This window comes from Oreochromis aureus, linkage group 9, assembly GCF_013358895.1.
Source record: "Oreochromis aureus strain Israel breed Guangdong linkage group 9, ZZ_aureus, whole genome shotgun sequence".
Taxonomy (NCBI): Eukaryota; Metazoa; Chordata; class Actinopteri; order Cichliformes; family Cichlidae; genus Oreochromis; species Oreochromis aureus.
In genome coordinates, this window is record NC_052950.1 from 40,358,252 (window position 1) to 40,374,490 (window position 16,239).

Below are 16,239 nucleotides of genomic sequence, written 5' to 3' on the forward strand. Positions count from 1 at the left end.
TTCCTTTGGGCAGTATCATCAGAAGGCATAGCATTTATTTTCACTGCTATGCAGATGACACGCAGCTCTATCCGTCCATGAAGCCAGGTAACACACACCAATTAGTTAAACTGCAGGAATGTCTTAAAGACATAAAGACCTGGATGGCCGCTAACTTTCTGCTTCTTAATTCAGATCAAACTGAGGTTATTGTACTCGGCCCTGAAAATCTTAGAAATATGGTATCTAATGTCTTGATGCATGCTCAATTATCCAGGTAAGTAAATCTCCAAAAGTTGATTCTGTTCATCTGGACGTAGCGTTTTCAGTGGGAGAAATATTTCGTCACTCATCCAAGTGACTTCTTGAGTCTCAGCTGACTGCAGGTTTCCAATCTTATAAACAGTACATTTGCATAATGACTGAAACCAGCCCACTGATGGAACAATGAAACGAGACCCAGGAAGTGCTTACAGGAAGAGGGTGATAGACCGTCTGAAGCAGTTAGAATGAGACGATGCTATACCCAGGGGAATCTACACCAAGTCTGTATGGTTTACCGAAGATACATAAACAGGGTGCACCTTTAAGGCCGATTGTCTGCATGATCAACTCGGTCACCTATAACATCTCTAAGTTTCTGCTTTCGATCCTCAACCCGCTGGTAAACAGCTGGTGACGCAAATCTGAAGGTTAGACCGTCCAATTTCACAGCCACTCACTTCAGCCTTCTCGGGCTTCAGAGGACCCGGCCTTTGCGGTCTATGTGGGCCGGGTCCTCTGAAGGCTGGCTTAGGAACTGGGACATGTCTTTATCCTGTCTGCCTCCCCTCACCCCAACCAGTTGCAGCAGATGGCCCCGCCCCTCCCTGAGCCTGGTTTTACTGGAGGTTTCTTCCTGTTAAAGAGGAGTTTTTCCTCATTACTGTCACCAAATGCTTGCTCATAGGGCAGTCTGATTGTTGGGGTTTTCACTGTATAACAGGGTCTTTCGTTGGGACAACTGCTGTGATTTGTCGCTGTATAAATAAAATTGAACTGAAGAGAAATGAAAGTATTGTGACTCTAGAGTAAACTTTCTTTTCCAGCAGAAGAGTCTGTATGTGGTTTACACACACACTGGGCTGCACCTGAATGCAGCACGGTTAGTTTTTAAGACTGTGTGTGTCCCGAGGGACGCTGGAAACAATAGTTGTGTTTTTCACAGGAGTCTAGTTCAGGACAGAAGTCATATATCAACACACACACACACAGTTTCTGACACACATCTGAAGGTGTGGAGGGTGAAACTGCAGTGTTGTCACATTTCCTGCTGGACAGGACAGGAAGGCGCACAGACACAAACACACTGTTTTTAATTCGCCTCTGAAAGGAAGAGAAGAAGAACAAATTGGATCATTTCTGCCTCGTTCTTTCAGTTTCTTTTGTCTTCTCGCTCTCCTCCCCCTCACATCTGTCTCTCTCTCTTTATGTCCTTTCTTCTCCTCTCTGTCGTTGACGTTCCATCTCCAATCACATTTCTCCACGCTCGAGTCGCAGAACTTGTTGTGTGTGTGTGACAGTAATCTGATTACAGCTGCAGGTCGCCGGCGGCAACACCTTTTGTCCTGTGATGCGCGTATCCTATATACGTGTGTGTGTGCGTGCGCGTGCCTGAAGGCCAACACACACTCTGGTGTCAGAGACAAAGCAAAGTTAAATATAAACACGCAGACCTTAAATCGTATCTCGGAGCAGCATCTGTTCAATCTGATGGATTTCACATTAGACATCATGTCAATTAACACAGCGCACATCACACACACAAACGCACACACACACACACACGCACACACACACACACACACACACGCCTCGTCCCTACACAAAAGGAAAAACAGATCTCGCTTCAGCTGAAAAGATCCATTTTCCTCCTTTCAGCTTCCTCTTTCTTCACTCCCACTCAAACACAAGAGTCACGTTCAAGTGACTGAGGACGATCTGCAGCGTTCGCAGTGCTCTCTCACTGCTTGCACAGGAAACACGGCCGCTCGCTGAAGTGGCGACAAGCATGTGCAGGTGCTTCCATGAGATCCTTTTCAGACATCTAGCAAACCAAAGAAAGCTGAAGTGGAGCTGGAACTGCTCTTGCTGAGCAAACGCAGGTGGTGCAGGAATAAACAGCTGACATACACCTCCAACAGCCTCACTGGGTTTCATCCACCCAGTCATCACACAGCAGTGGCAGCACGGTTGCCTCACAGTTTAATTCCACCATCAGGTCTTTCTGTGTGGAGTTTGCATGTTCTCCCCGTGTTTGCGTGGGTTCTCTCCCAGTCGTTGTATGTCTCTATGTGTTAGCCCTGCGACAGACTGGGGACCTGTCCAGGTCGTACAATGGGGCTGAATAGGCTCCAGCCCTGCTGCAAACCTAAACTGGATAAGCCAAAGAGAACTAGAAAAAGTTTGCATTTCCTGCGAAAATGCTGTGTGGATGCCTTAACGCTGAAGTTGCCTGCTGAAAAAGCTGAAAAAGTTGAAAACTTGCAAAAAGTTATATGGCGGTGAAGAAACTGAAAAATCTGCTGAAAACAGGTGAAGAAGCAGAAAACTTTTGCTGGAAAGTGATGAAAAGCCAAAAATTCTACTGAAAGGGGTAAAGATGGAGAAATTTTTGCTGAAAAGTGGTGGAAAAAAAACCTTGCCCTGAGCAGGATTCGAACCTGGCCCTTCTGATCTCAAGGTGGCCACTCAGCTCACTGAGCCAAACTCATTCTGACAAAGAATAGATGGAGAGACTGACAATTTTGTTGAAATGAGCAGAAGCTGCTGAGAATTGTGCTGATAAGAGGTGAAAAGGCTGAAAATTTTGCAGAAAAGAGGTGAATAAGCAGAATTTCTGCTGAAAAGAGGTAAAGAAGCAAAAACTTGCGGTGAAAAGAGATGAATCAGCAGAATTTCTGCTCAAAAGAGTTTTTTTCTGAAAAAAGCTGATATTTGTGCTGATAAGAGGTGAAAAGGCTGAAAATTTTGCAGAAGAGGTGAATAAGCAGAATTTGGCCTTAAAAGAGGTGAAAATTCTGCTGAAAAGAGGTTTTTGCTGAAAACAGCTGAAAAAGCTGGGATTTGTGCTGAAAAGTGGTGAAAAAACTGAAAATTTTGCTGAAAAGGTGTGAAAAAGCTGAAATTGAGTTAAAAAAGTTTAATTGTTAACTGAAAGAAATGTTGCCATAAGCAGGATTTGAACCCGGGCCTCCCAGTCCGAGAACGGATGCTCATCTCACTGAGCTAAAACACAGGTCATCCCGGCAAGGAAAATCAGCGATGCCACTGATGATATGGCAGAAATGGGCAAAAAATATTGCAAAAATAATTCAATATCTCAAAAAGTATAGAAGTTATGAGCACCAAAAGTCATAGCACACACTAGCAGAAAGAGCAGAATTTTTTAAAGTTTGAACTGAGAAAATCGGCTGAAAACTGAGGGAGTAGTTAAGCGGCAAAAAACGTACGGAAGCAACCAGAATAATAAAGAACTAGAAAAAGTTTGCATTTCCTGCGAAAATGCTGTGTGGATGCCGGAACGCTGAAGCTGTCTGCTGAAAATGACTGAAAAAGATGAAAAGCTGCAAAAATTGTATGGCAGTAAAGAAACTGAAAAATTATGCTGAAAACAAGTAAGGAAGCAGAATCTTTTGCTGAAAAGACGTGAAAAGGCAAAATTCTGCTTAAAAGGGGTACAGAAGTTCAAATTTGTACTGAAAAGAGGAGAGGTGAAAAGGTTTCCTCTGAAATGAGCAGAAGATACTGAGATTTGTACTGATAAGAGGTGAAAGGCTGAAAATTCTGCTTAAAATAGGTGAATCAGCAGAATTTCTACTGAAAAGAGGTAAAGAAGTAGAACGTTGCACTGAAAACAGGTGAATCAGCAGAATGTCTGCTAAAAAAGAGATTTCTGTTGAAAACACCTGAAAAAGCTGGGATTTGTGCTGAAAAGGGGTGAAAAAACTCACAATTCTGCTGAAACGGGGTGAAGAAGAGGTGTTGGGCTGTTGAGAAGAGTAAAATAAGTTGAACTGATATGTTTGGGTACAAATACTATGATTTGCCAATAATACTGCGTTTAGCACAACTCCTGAGATTTGATTGAAATACTATGATTTAGAAGAAATATTATGACTTTGTACAAATACAATATTTTGGCACAAATACTATGATTTGGCAGAAATACTATTATGTAGTAGAAATACTATGATTTACCAGAAGTACAATGTTTCTGCTTAAATACTATGATTTTGAAGAAATACTATGATTTGGCACATATACTATATTCAGCACATATACTATAACAAAAAAGAAAGTCTACGACTTAGTAGTAATACTATAACATAATAGATATACTGTGATTTTGCAGACAGTCTATGTTTTTGCACAACTAGCACAATATGGCAGAAATACTATGATTTGGCACAAGTACTATGATTTAGTACAAATACTCTTATTGGCAGAAATACTATGCCTTAGTAGTAATACTATAACATAACAGATATACTGTGATTTTGCAGACATAGTATGTTTTTTCACAAATACTACGATTTCGCTCAAATACTATGAAATTGCAGTAATACTATGATTTTGAAGGAATATTATGATTTGGTAGAAATGCTATGCCTTAGTAGTAATACTATAACATAACAGATATACTGTGATTTTGCAGACATTCTATGTTTTTGCACAAATACTACAATTGGGCAGAAATACTATATTGAGGCACAAATACAATGATTTGCTATAAATACTATGATTTGGCACATATACTATATTCAGCAGATATACTATAACATAACAGAAATTCTACAACTTAGTAGTAATACTATAACATAACAGAAATTTTAATTGGCCACAAATACTCTAATTGGGCACAAATACCATGATTTGGCAAAAATATACCATGATTTGGCACAAATACGATGATATGGCAGAAATACTATGATTGGGTACAAATACTATGAACAGGCAGAAGTACTATGATTTAGTACAAATACTATGATTTGGCACAAATACTATGACTTAGCAGAAATACTGTTTTAACATAACTAATGTCTTTTGACAGAAATTTCTGCTAAAATGTACTATTTCTGCTTTTTAGCAGAAATACTGTAATTTGGCATAAATACTATGAATCGGGATAAATACTATGATTTGGCAGATATACTATATTCAGCACATATACTATAACATGACAGAAATTCCTCCACTTATTAGTAATACTTTAACATAACAGAAATGTTATGTTTTGGCACAAAAACCATGATTTGGCAAAAATACTGTGATTGAGCAGAAGTACTAAGATGTAGTAAAAGTACTTTGATTTAACAGAAATACAATTATGGAGGAGTAGTACTTTAAAATGCGAAAAATATTGATACACACACACATACACAGAGCCTAAAGGGAATAGTATTTGTGCCATGGAGTGTTAACAAGAATCTGAGGTCCATATTAGAAAAGCTGCTAAAATCATAAACTTTGCAGAATTGTAATAAATGACCAATATGAATTACTGGTCAGTGATGGTGTATTAAGTTGTAGGGGAAAAAACATGTTGACTAAGGTGGAATTGAACCCGCGATCTTTGGGCTGCTGACCGGTGTCATTACCAACCACGCCACTGGGAAAGAGAGTGGGGCAGCTTGGAAAACAGGGAGATGACCTGTCAGATTTAGATTGCAGTGAGAGGCGAAGACGCCATTTTTGGAGTTACAAAACGTCGTGTAACTCCAAAACTAGGTGATAGAAGCACAATTCTTGTACTGGGCGAATCAGCAGACCTTGGTGAATTTTGACTGCGATTTTCATTGCTCTTTGTACCTCCGTCGCGGAGATATGACGAGAGAAGAAACGGCTTCATTTCACTGGGACTTGGTATAAATACTTTGATTTAGATGAAATACTTTGACTTTGACTTTGAAATTCTATAATCTAGCAAAAAGCACTTCAGCATAGCAGAAATACTATGATTGAGCAGAAGTACTAAGATGTAGTAGAAGTACTTTGATTTAACAGAAATACTATTATTGAGGAGTAATACTTTAACATGGGAGAAATATTGATACAGACACACAAACATACACATACACAGAGCCTAAAGGGAACAGTGGCTATTAAGAGTCTGGGCTTGGTATACCTACACCTGCTGTAATCAGCCCTTACACACACAGACACAGAGAGAGGTATAAGTTTTCTGCAGCGTATTTCTCACATTCAGGACTCCCCTCGAACAAATGGCCATAATTTCCTAACCGTAGGGGCTAGAACGGTCATTCTGACACCGTTGTTCAGAAGAGATGGGGAATCTGCAGGTCTTCATAATTCAGAGATAAAATATAAATTATTGAAGATATATGACTTGTAATGCACCATAACTGAGTAGAGGCAAAGCAAAACTGCCTTGACTTGCCCTCAAACAACGTTTTGTAACTCTAAATCTATATGAAGTATCAAAATCATTCTTTCACCGTGAAGAAACAGCAGGCTTTGGTGAACAGTCATGGAAATTTTCAGGTCTCTGTTGAAATCCATCAAAAAGATATGACGAGAGAAAAAACGTGCCTCATTTCCAGAGTTTGAAATCTGAAGAAATCTGAGGGAGGGACAAATTTCCTATCCTCATACAAGTGTAATTCATGGCCAAACGGTAATAGGTGAGGAAACAATTCTTGAATTGTGAGCATCAGGGATGTCTGAAGATATATTGGCACAAGCCTCATGTCTCAACTTTGTTTCGTTACGGAGATATGACGATTTGAAAATGCCTCTCATTAGAGAAATCCAGCGCTGATTTTGAACAACCTCCCATAGACTTTGAACGGGAGTTTTCAGACCTTGTGTCACTTGAGGCAATTTTATGAAAAAACGGTAAATCTCACAATAAAGATAGTGACATTTTCTGAAAGCCAGCAAAAATACCTACGTTTTGATGTATAATTTGTGGGGTTGAGTGAAAATTGAGCGAGTAGCAAGAAGTTGTTCGGACAAGTGGTGAAAATTCAGAAAGTTTCACTGTCCACTCTGAGTTAATTGCATAGCAACCATAACAACCCATGTATTTTCTGAAAAATCACAATTTTGCAACTGAAAACTTAAAGAGGGATAAGATTAAAATGGTAGAAGATATGAAAAAGCTGAATCACTCAGGAATAGCCCAATAATTTGAGAACGTTTTAAAGTTTGAATGGAGTTTCTAGGTGAAAGTATGAGGAAGTAGTTAAGCTTCAAAAACAAGCAAGTTTTAGCAGAATTGCGAAAGTTTTCCATTCATTTCAATGGGACAAATTAAAGGAAAAAAGTGTAATATTTTAAAAAGTATAATAGTAATAAACACCAAAAGTCATAGCAGGAATTAGCAGAAAGAGCAGAACAGTATAGAGTTTGAACTGAGAAAATCGGCTGAAAACTGAGGAAGTAGTTAAGTGCCGAAAAACGTACGGAAGCAACTAGTAAATAGTGGAATAAAGAACTAGAAAAATTTGCATTTCCTGCGAAAATGCAGTGTGGATGCTGTAACGCTGAAGCTGTCTGCTTAAAATAGCTGAAAAAGCTGAAAAGTTGCAGAAATTGTAAACTTTGCAGAAGCAAAGGAACTTTGCTAAAATGTAGTAACTTAGCAGAAATGCAATATCTTAGAGGAAACATAATACTTGGCAGAAATACAATAGCATAGCGGAACTTAGCAGAAACATTGTAACTTATCAGAAACACGATAACTTCTCAAAAATACAAGAATTTAGGAGAAATAGTATAAGATAACAGAAAGAATATATTTAGCCAAACATTCTTAAACATTACAGAAATACTATGATTTAGAAAAACAGTACAACATAGCAGAAATGCTGTGATTTACCAGAGACACTATAATATACTATGAATATTGTAATTTTAAATAAATACTATGTTTTAGCAAAAATACTCCAGTTTAGCACAAATATTATAACATAGCAGAAATACTACTCTATAGCAGAAATGCTATATTTAGAAAGAAAAATATAATATAGTAGAAATACTATGATTTAGCAGAAATCCTACAATATAGCTTAATATCAATGAATTACAACAGATACTATGATTGAGCAGAATAGTAATAACTTTAGTGAAAATATTGGAAAGGTAAAATGACAAGCTGAATAAAAAGGAACATGGTTAAGTTCGCTCAAAACTAATTTTTGTTCACCTGTGAAAAATAAAATAAAAATACATTAAGAAAAAAAACAAATAACAATAGCCAACAGATACACACAAAATCAAATATGGATACACAAATGTACAGAGAGACACACACACCAGTCAACCAGTCTGAATATATATTTTTATCCAACAATGAGATGCTACCCTAAAAAGGGTCTTTGTGTGTGTGTCTTCTCTCTCTCTCTCTCTCTCTCTACACACACACACACACACACACACACACACACACACACACACACACACACACACACACAGCAGCAGCAGCAAGTGAACAGGGGCTGTTAACAGCATGTTTCTAGGTCAGTCAAACAGCTGTGAGCTTCTCAATTTGAATCCACCAATCAGAGAGGCTGTGTGCTTTTTCCCGCCAAAACTGGTGCACCAAGTGCAGGCTTTTACACATGCAGCACAGAGAGAGACAGGATTTTTGCAGTGTATTTATCATAGTCAGGATTCCCCTCAAACAAACAGCCATAAATTCCTAACCGTAGGGGCTAGAACAGTCATTCTTAGACCGTTTTGTTCAGAAGACATGGGGAATCTTGAAATGTTGACCATTTAAAATAAAAATATGAAATATTATAGATATATGACATAGATGATTGGCTGGCTGGGAAGCCATGAATGCCCCAATATGCAAATTTGAATGTGCCAGCCCTCAGATATGATTGGCTGGCTGGGAAGCCATGAATGCCCCAATATGCAAATTTTAATGTGCCAGCCCTCAGATATGATTGGCTGGCTGGGAAGCCATGAAGGCAACAATATGCAAATTTGAATGTGCAAGCCCTGAGATATATGATTGGTTGTCTTAGAAGCCATATAAAAAGCAGTAAAACTGTACTATGATTTGGTAGAAAAACTATAATTAATCAAAAATACTATATTTGGCAGAAATACTATTTTTTTGGCAGAAACACTATATTCAGCACAAATCTTATGAAATAGCAGAAATAGTATGATTTAGCAGAAATGCTGTATTTAGCACAAATCCCATAAAATAGCAGAAATAGTATGATTTAGCAGAGGTGCTTTATTTAGCACAAATACTGAAAAGCAGCAGAAATGCTATGACCTAGCCTAGCACAATAGTAATAACTTAAATAGAAAAATTGGAAAAGCAAAATGGACAGCTGAAAAAATCCTGAACATGCTAAGGGTCCCTCAAATTTAATTGTTAAATGAAAAAATCAGCAAAAAAAAAGTATAACAGTCACACAATCACAAATATGTACACATATGGAAGCACACATGTACAGAGAGACACACACAGGATCAAATTCAGTCAACCAGTCTAAATATATTGAATTTAAATCATACAATAAGATGCTCCCATAAAAACTCTCTCTCGCCTCTCTTTCTCTCTCTCTGTCACACACACACACACACACACACACACACACACACACAAAAATACTATGATTTTGCAGAAATACTATGCCTTAGTAGTAATACTATAACATCACAGATATATGATGATTTTGCAGACATTCTATGTTTTTGCACAAATACTACAATTTGGCAGTATAATATGTTTCAGCACAAATACTATGATTTGGCACATATACTATATTCAGCAGATACACTATAACAAAACAGAAAGTCTACGACTTAGTAGTAATACTATAACATAATAGATAGACTCTCTGCAAAATCATAGTATATGTTTTGCACAACTAGCACAATATGGCAGAAATACTATGATTTGGCACAAGTACTATGATTTAGTACAAATACTCGTGATTGGCAGAAATACTATGTTTCAGTACAAATATTACAATTTGGCAATAATACTGGGTTTTAGCACAACTACTGAGATTTGGGTGAAATACTATGATTTAGAAGGAATACTATGATTTGGTAGAAATACTATGCCTTAGTAGTAATACTATAACATAGCAGATACACTGTGATTTTGCAGACATAGTATGTTTTGCACAAATACTACGATTTTGCTCAAATACTATGAAACTGCAGTAATACTATGATTTTGAAGGAATACTATGATTTGGTAGAAATACTATGCCTTAGTAGTAATACTACAACATAACAGATATACTGTGATTTTGCAGACATTCTATGTTTTTGCACAAATACTACAATTTGGCAGAAATACTATGTTTTAGCACAAATACTATGGTTTGCTATAAATACTATGATTTGGCACATATACTGTATTCAGCAGATATAATTTAACAAAATAGAGAGTCTACGACTTAGTAGTAATACTATAACATAATAGATATGCTATGATTTTGCAGACAGTCTATGTTTTTGCACAACTAGCACAATGTGGCAGAAATACTATGAATTGGCACAAGTACTATGATTTAGTAGAAATACTCTTATTGGCAGAAATACTATGTTTCAGTACAAATACTATGATTTGGCAATAATACTGCGTTTAAGCACAACTACTGAGATTTGAGTGAAATACTATGATTTAGAAGAAATACTATTACTTCGTACAAATACTACTATGTTTTGGTTCGAATACTATGATTTGCAAAAATACTATGATTTGGCACAAGTACCATGATTTAGTACAAATACTACTTAATTGGCAGAAATACTGTGACTTAGTACTAATACTTTAACATAACAGATATACTGTGATTTAGCAGACATAGTATGTTTTTGCACAGATACTACGATTTCACTCAAATACTATGAAATTGCAGTAATACTATGATTTTGAAGGAATACTTTGATTTGGTAGAAATACTATGCCTTAGTAGTAATACTATAACATAACAGATATACTATGATTTTGCAGACATAGTATGTTTTTGCACAAATACTACAATTTGGCAAGAAATACTATGTTTGGGCACAAATACTATGATTTGCTATAAATACTATGATTTGGCACATATACTATAATCAGCAGATATATACTATAACATAACAGAAATTCTACGACTTAGTAGTAATACTATAACATAACAGATATACTGTGATTTTGCAGACATAGTATGTTTTTGCACAAATACTACAATTTGGCAAGAAATACTATGTTTGGGCACAAATACTATGATTTGCTATAAATACTATGATTTGGCACATATACTATAATCAGCAGATATACTATAACATAACAGAAATTCTACGACTTAGTAGTAATACTATAACATAACAGAAATTTTAATTGGGCAGAAATAATATGATTTGGCACAAATACCATGATTTGGCAAAAAAATACCATGATTTGGCGCAAATACAATGACATGGCAGAAATACTATGATTGGGTACAAATACTATGATTTGGCACAAATACTATGATTTAGCAGAAATAGTATGTTTTAACATAAATAATATCTTTTGACAGAAAGTTCTGCTAAAGGTACTATTTCTGCTTTTAGCAGAAATACTGTAATTTTGCATAAATACTATGATTTGGGATAAATACTATGATTTCCCAGAATTACTATGATTGAGCAGAAGTACTAAGATGTAGTAGAAGTACTTTGATTTAGCAGAAATACTATTATGGAGGAGTTATACTTTAACATGGGAGAAATACTGATACACACACACACACACACAGCGCAAAGGGAACAGTGGCTGTTAAGAGTCTGGGCTTGGTATATCTAGGTCAGCTAAATTAGCTGCACCTGCTCTAATCAGCACTTACACACACAGACAGAGAGAGCTCTGAGTTTTCTTTAGTGTATTTCTCACATTCAGGATTCCCCTCGAACAAATGGCCATAATTTCCTAACCGTAGGGGCTAGAAACTCATTCTGACACCGTTTTGTTCAGAAGAGATGGGGAAATCTCCAGGTCTTCATAATTCAGAGATAAAATATAAATTATTAAAGCTATATGACTTGTAACACACTGCAACTGAGAAGAGGCGAAGCAAAACTGCCTTGACTTGCCCTCAAACAACGTTGTGTAACTCTAAATCTATATGGAGCATCAAAATCATTCTTTCACCGTAAGAAACAGCAGGCTTTGGTGAACAGTCATGGAAATTTTCAGGGCTCTGTTGAAATCCATCAAAAGATATGACGAGAAAAAAAGTGCCTCATTTCCAGAGGTTGAAATCTGAAGAGATCTGAGCGAGAGACAAATTTCCTATCCTCAAACAAATGTAATTCATGGCCAAACGGTAATAGGTGAGGAAAATACTCTTGAATTGTGAGCATCAGGAGAGTCTGAAGATATATTGGCACAAGCGTCATGTCTCAACTTTGTTTCGTTAAGGAGATATGACGATTTGAAAATGCCTCTCATTAGAAAAATTCAGCGGTGATTTTGAACAAGCTCTCCATTGACTTTCTATGGAGAGTTTTCAGACCTTGTGTTGCTCTGAGGAGATTTGCAAAGAATCTGTAAATCCCACAAGAATGATAGTGACATTTTCTGAAAGCCAGCAAAATACCTACGTTTTGATGTATAATTTGTGGGGTTGAGTGGAAATTGAGCGAGTAGCAAGAAGTTGTTCAGACATGAAGAGAAAATTCGAACAGACCAGCCCTCACTCTGAGTTAATTGCATAGCAACCATAGCAACGCATGTATTTTCTGAAAATCACAATTTTGCAACTGAAAACTTAAAGAGGCATAAAATTAAAACGGTAGAAGATCTGAAACAGCTGAATCACACAGGAATAGCCCAATAATCTGAGAACATTTTAAAGTTTGAATGGAGTTTCTAGGTGAAAGTATAAGGAAGTAGTTAAGTTTCAAAACAAGCAAGTTTTAGCAGAATTGTGGAAGTTTCCCATTCATTTCAATGGGACAAATTAAAGGAAAAAAGTGTAATATTTTAAAAAGTATAACAGTAATAAACACCAAAAGTCATAGCACCCATAAGCAGAAAGAGCAGAACAGTATAGAGTTTGAGCGGAGAAAATCGGCTGAAAACTGAGGGAGTAGATAAAGTCCAAAAAGCGTCACGGAAGCAACTTGAAAAAGAAAAATAAAGAATAAAGAGAAACAGGAACTCAATAGTGTGGAAGCCCTTTGAGGGCATCCACACAATAAAGAGAAACAGGAACACAATAGTGTGGAAGCCCTTTAGGGCATCCACACAATAAAGAGAAACAGGAACTCAATAGTGTGGATGCCTAAAGCATCCACACAATAAAGTATAAAGAATAAAGAGAAACAGGAACTCAATAGTTTGGATGCAAAAAGCATCCACACAATAAAGAGAAACAGGAACTCAATAGTGTGGAAGCCCTTTTAGGGCATCCACACAATAAAGAGAAACAGGAACTCAATAGTGTGGAAGCCCTTTTAGGGCATCCACACAATAAAGAGAAACAGGAAAACAATAGTGTGGATGCCCTCAAAGGCATCCACACAATGAATGAATAATCCCAGCAGTCACCTGAAGGTGCTTTCTAATGTACAGACTCTGACCTAACCTTAACCCTCAGACGTACAGCTTGCTACAACTCTGGACTTAATGAAACTAAACATGGAGGGTTGGTGACGTCGGGCTGCTGTCTGGTGGTTAGCTGCAGAGCTGGGGTGAGGTTATGAACACAACAGCAGAGGGGTTGAGGGTTAAACTGTTCTCAGTTTATGCTGAGGGTTCCTGATGGGTGGAGACAAACGCCGTCATACTCCATCCAGAGAAGGTCTGAGAGGATACACTCACAGCTCGAAGCCGTCATTCATGTTTGGATGACTTCAAATCACAACAACAGTCACTTTATAGTGTAAGGTAGACCCTACACTGATCCTCGACTTCATGTCTCAGATATGTGGAGTCTGTGACAGTGAGCGTACGAGCTGCACTTACACTAACTGCGTGCGTAAAGACAAGCTGCACATGAGCAGAACCAAAAGCCAAGCCCACTGCCAAAGCCTACTCCGTGCTCGTTAACACAAGCAGTACATCAGTAGATACGCACAAGCTTCGAAGCCACCAGCTGCCCAGCATGCAACACTTTGTGTGTCTGTGCACGCAGGGCTGCTGCAGTATCACAAAAAGACTCACGGTGATTATTTCACAATAACATTTTTGTGTTTTTCATCTTGTTTTAACAAAATTAATCAGAATTAAAATGAGTAAAAATCATTATTTATACAGCGCCAAATCACAACAGTCGCCTCAAGGTGCGTTATATTGTAAGGTAGACCCGACAATAACACATAAAGAGAAAAACCCAACAATCATATGGAATGGTAAATGGCCTGATTCTTATATAGCCCTTTTCTACTCTCCCGGAGTACTCAAAGCGCTGTATACAACATGCCTCATTCATACCCACTCATACAAGCACTTCTAAACACAAGTGCAAACTAATCTACATTCACACGCCGATGAACGCATCGGAGGGCAACTTGGGGTTTGTATCTTGTCCAAGGATATTTGACATGAAGGCCGGGGTAGCCAAGGATCGAACCACCAACCTTCCAATCAGTAGCTGATCTGCTCTACCACCTGAGCTACAGCCACCCCCATATGACCCCCTATGAGCAAGCACTTTGGCAACAGTGAGAAGGAAAAACTCCCTTTCAATAGGAAGAAACCTCCGGCAGAACCAGGCTCAGGGAGGGGCGGGGCCATCTGCTGCGACTGGTTGGGGTGAAAGAAGGAAGACAGGATAAAGACATGCTGTGGAAGAGAGACAGAGATTAATAACAAGTGTGATTAAATGCAGAGAGGTGTATAAACACACACCGTTCTCATTATCATAGAAACTCCACGAGGTGAGATCTTGCGTGGAGCTCCAGACTGAGGGAGATGGGCGGTTATTTCATGGTTCTTCCCTTTGCGAATTATCGCACCACCTGTTGTCACCTTCTCACCCAGCTGCTTGGCGATGGTCTTGTGTTCCGTTCCAGCCTTGTGTAGGTCCACAGTCTTGTCCCTGACGTCCTTGGAAAGCTGTTTGGCCCCGGCCATGGTGCAGAGTTTGAATCTGGACATAGTGATTGCTTCTATGGACAGCTGTCTTTCATACAGGTAACGAGTTGAGAAGGCTCCCAGTGTCAGCTCGTTACCTGTATGAAACACACCTGGGAGCCGGAAATCTTGCTGACTGATGGGGGATCAAATACTTATTTCCATAATGAAAATTACAGTGAAGAAGTTCATGAAGTCATTATTGACGTTTTGTCAGCCTGGCTCCAGTGAAGCCTGTTTGGGAGCTGACACAGTCTCTATGGAGATGGGCTTTTGGGGGGGTAGCAGGAGGAGAGAAGCTGCAGAGAGGCATGTAAGACTGCAACTCTGCTTCCTGGTCCCAACTCTGGATAGTCATATTTTGGGGGGTTTAATAAATTGGTCCATATTCCTAGAAATGAGAGCTGCTCCATCCAAAGTGGGATGGATGCCGTCTCTCCTAACAAGACCAGGTTTCCTCCAGAAGGTTTGCCAATTATCTATGAAGCCCACATCGTTTCTGGGACACCACTCAGACAGCCAGCAATTTAAGGAGAACATGCGGCTAAACATGTCACTCCTGGTCTGATTGGGGAGGGGACCAGAGAAAACTACAGAGTCCAACATTGTCTTGGCAAAGTTACACACCGATTCAATATTGATTTTAGTGACCTCCGATTGGTGTAACCGGGTGTCGTTAAAATAAGCCGAGATACCTGCCAGTCTCTCCATTACAGCGCTCACCTTAGTGTCTCCACCTTCAGGTCACTGCTCTTGGTCTGTGGTCATGTGACAAGCAGGTGTTCATTATCAGCGGCAGAGCCTTCCTGTCTGAGACGCCGTCTCACACGCTGCTTCCTGTCTGTTTGTAGTGTGTGTGTGAGACTGACACATTAGCTGATAATCCCTGGGTAATCCTCTGTGTTAGCAGTGGGCTCTGATTAGCCCCGCCTGCTGATTGTTAATTAACCGAATCCCTCGTTACAGCCCGATGACAGAGCCCACTCAGCTGTTGACATGACGACGGTTACTGCAGATACGGCCTCCCTCTGGGCAGCTGTGAGGGTGGGTGTGTGTGTGTGTGTGTGAGACAGTGAGTGTTTTTTAATTTCAGGACAAGTCTTAATTTCCTGTTAGTTGAGCAGTTTGCCGCCTGACTTCCTGCTTCAGAGCGGTACATGTGGGCGCTT

General features: G+C 38.7%; 1 protein-coding gene across 7 annotated transcripts in view; it reads right to left on the minus strand.

Moving 5' to 3' along the window:
* The window catches only part of LOC116331049 (receptor-type tyrosine-protein phosphatase mu-like), a 245,930-nt gene that overhangs the window by 139,462 nt on the left and 90,229 nt on the right, over positions 1-16,239 (minus strand). The window lies entirely within an intron of this gene.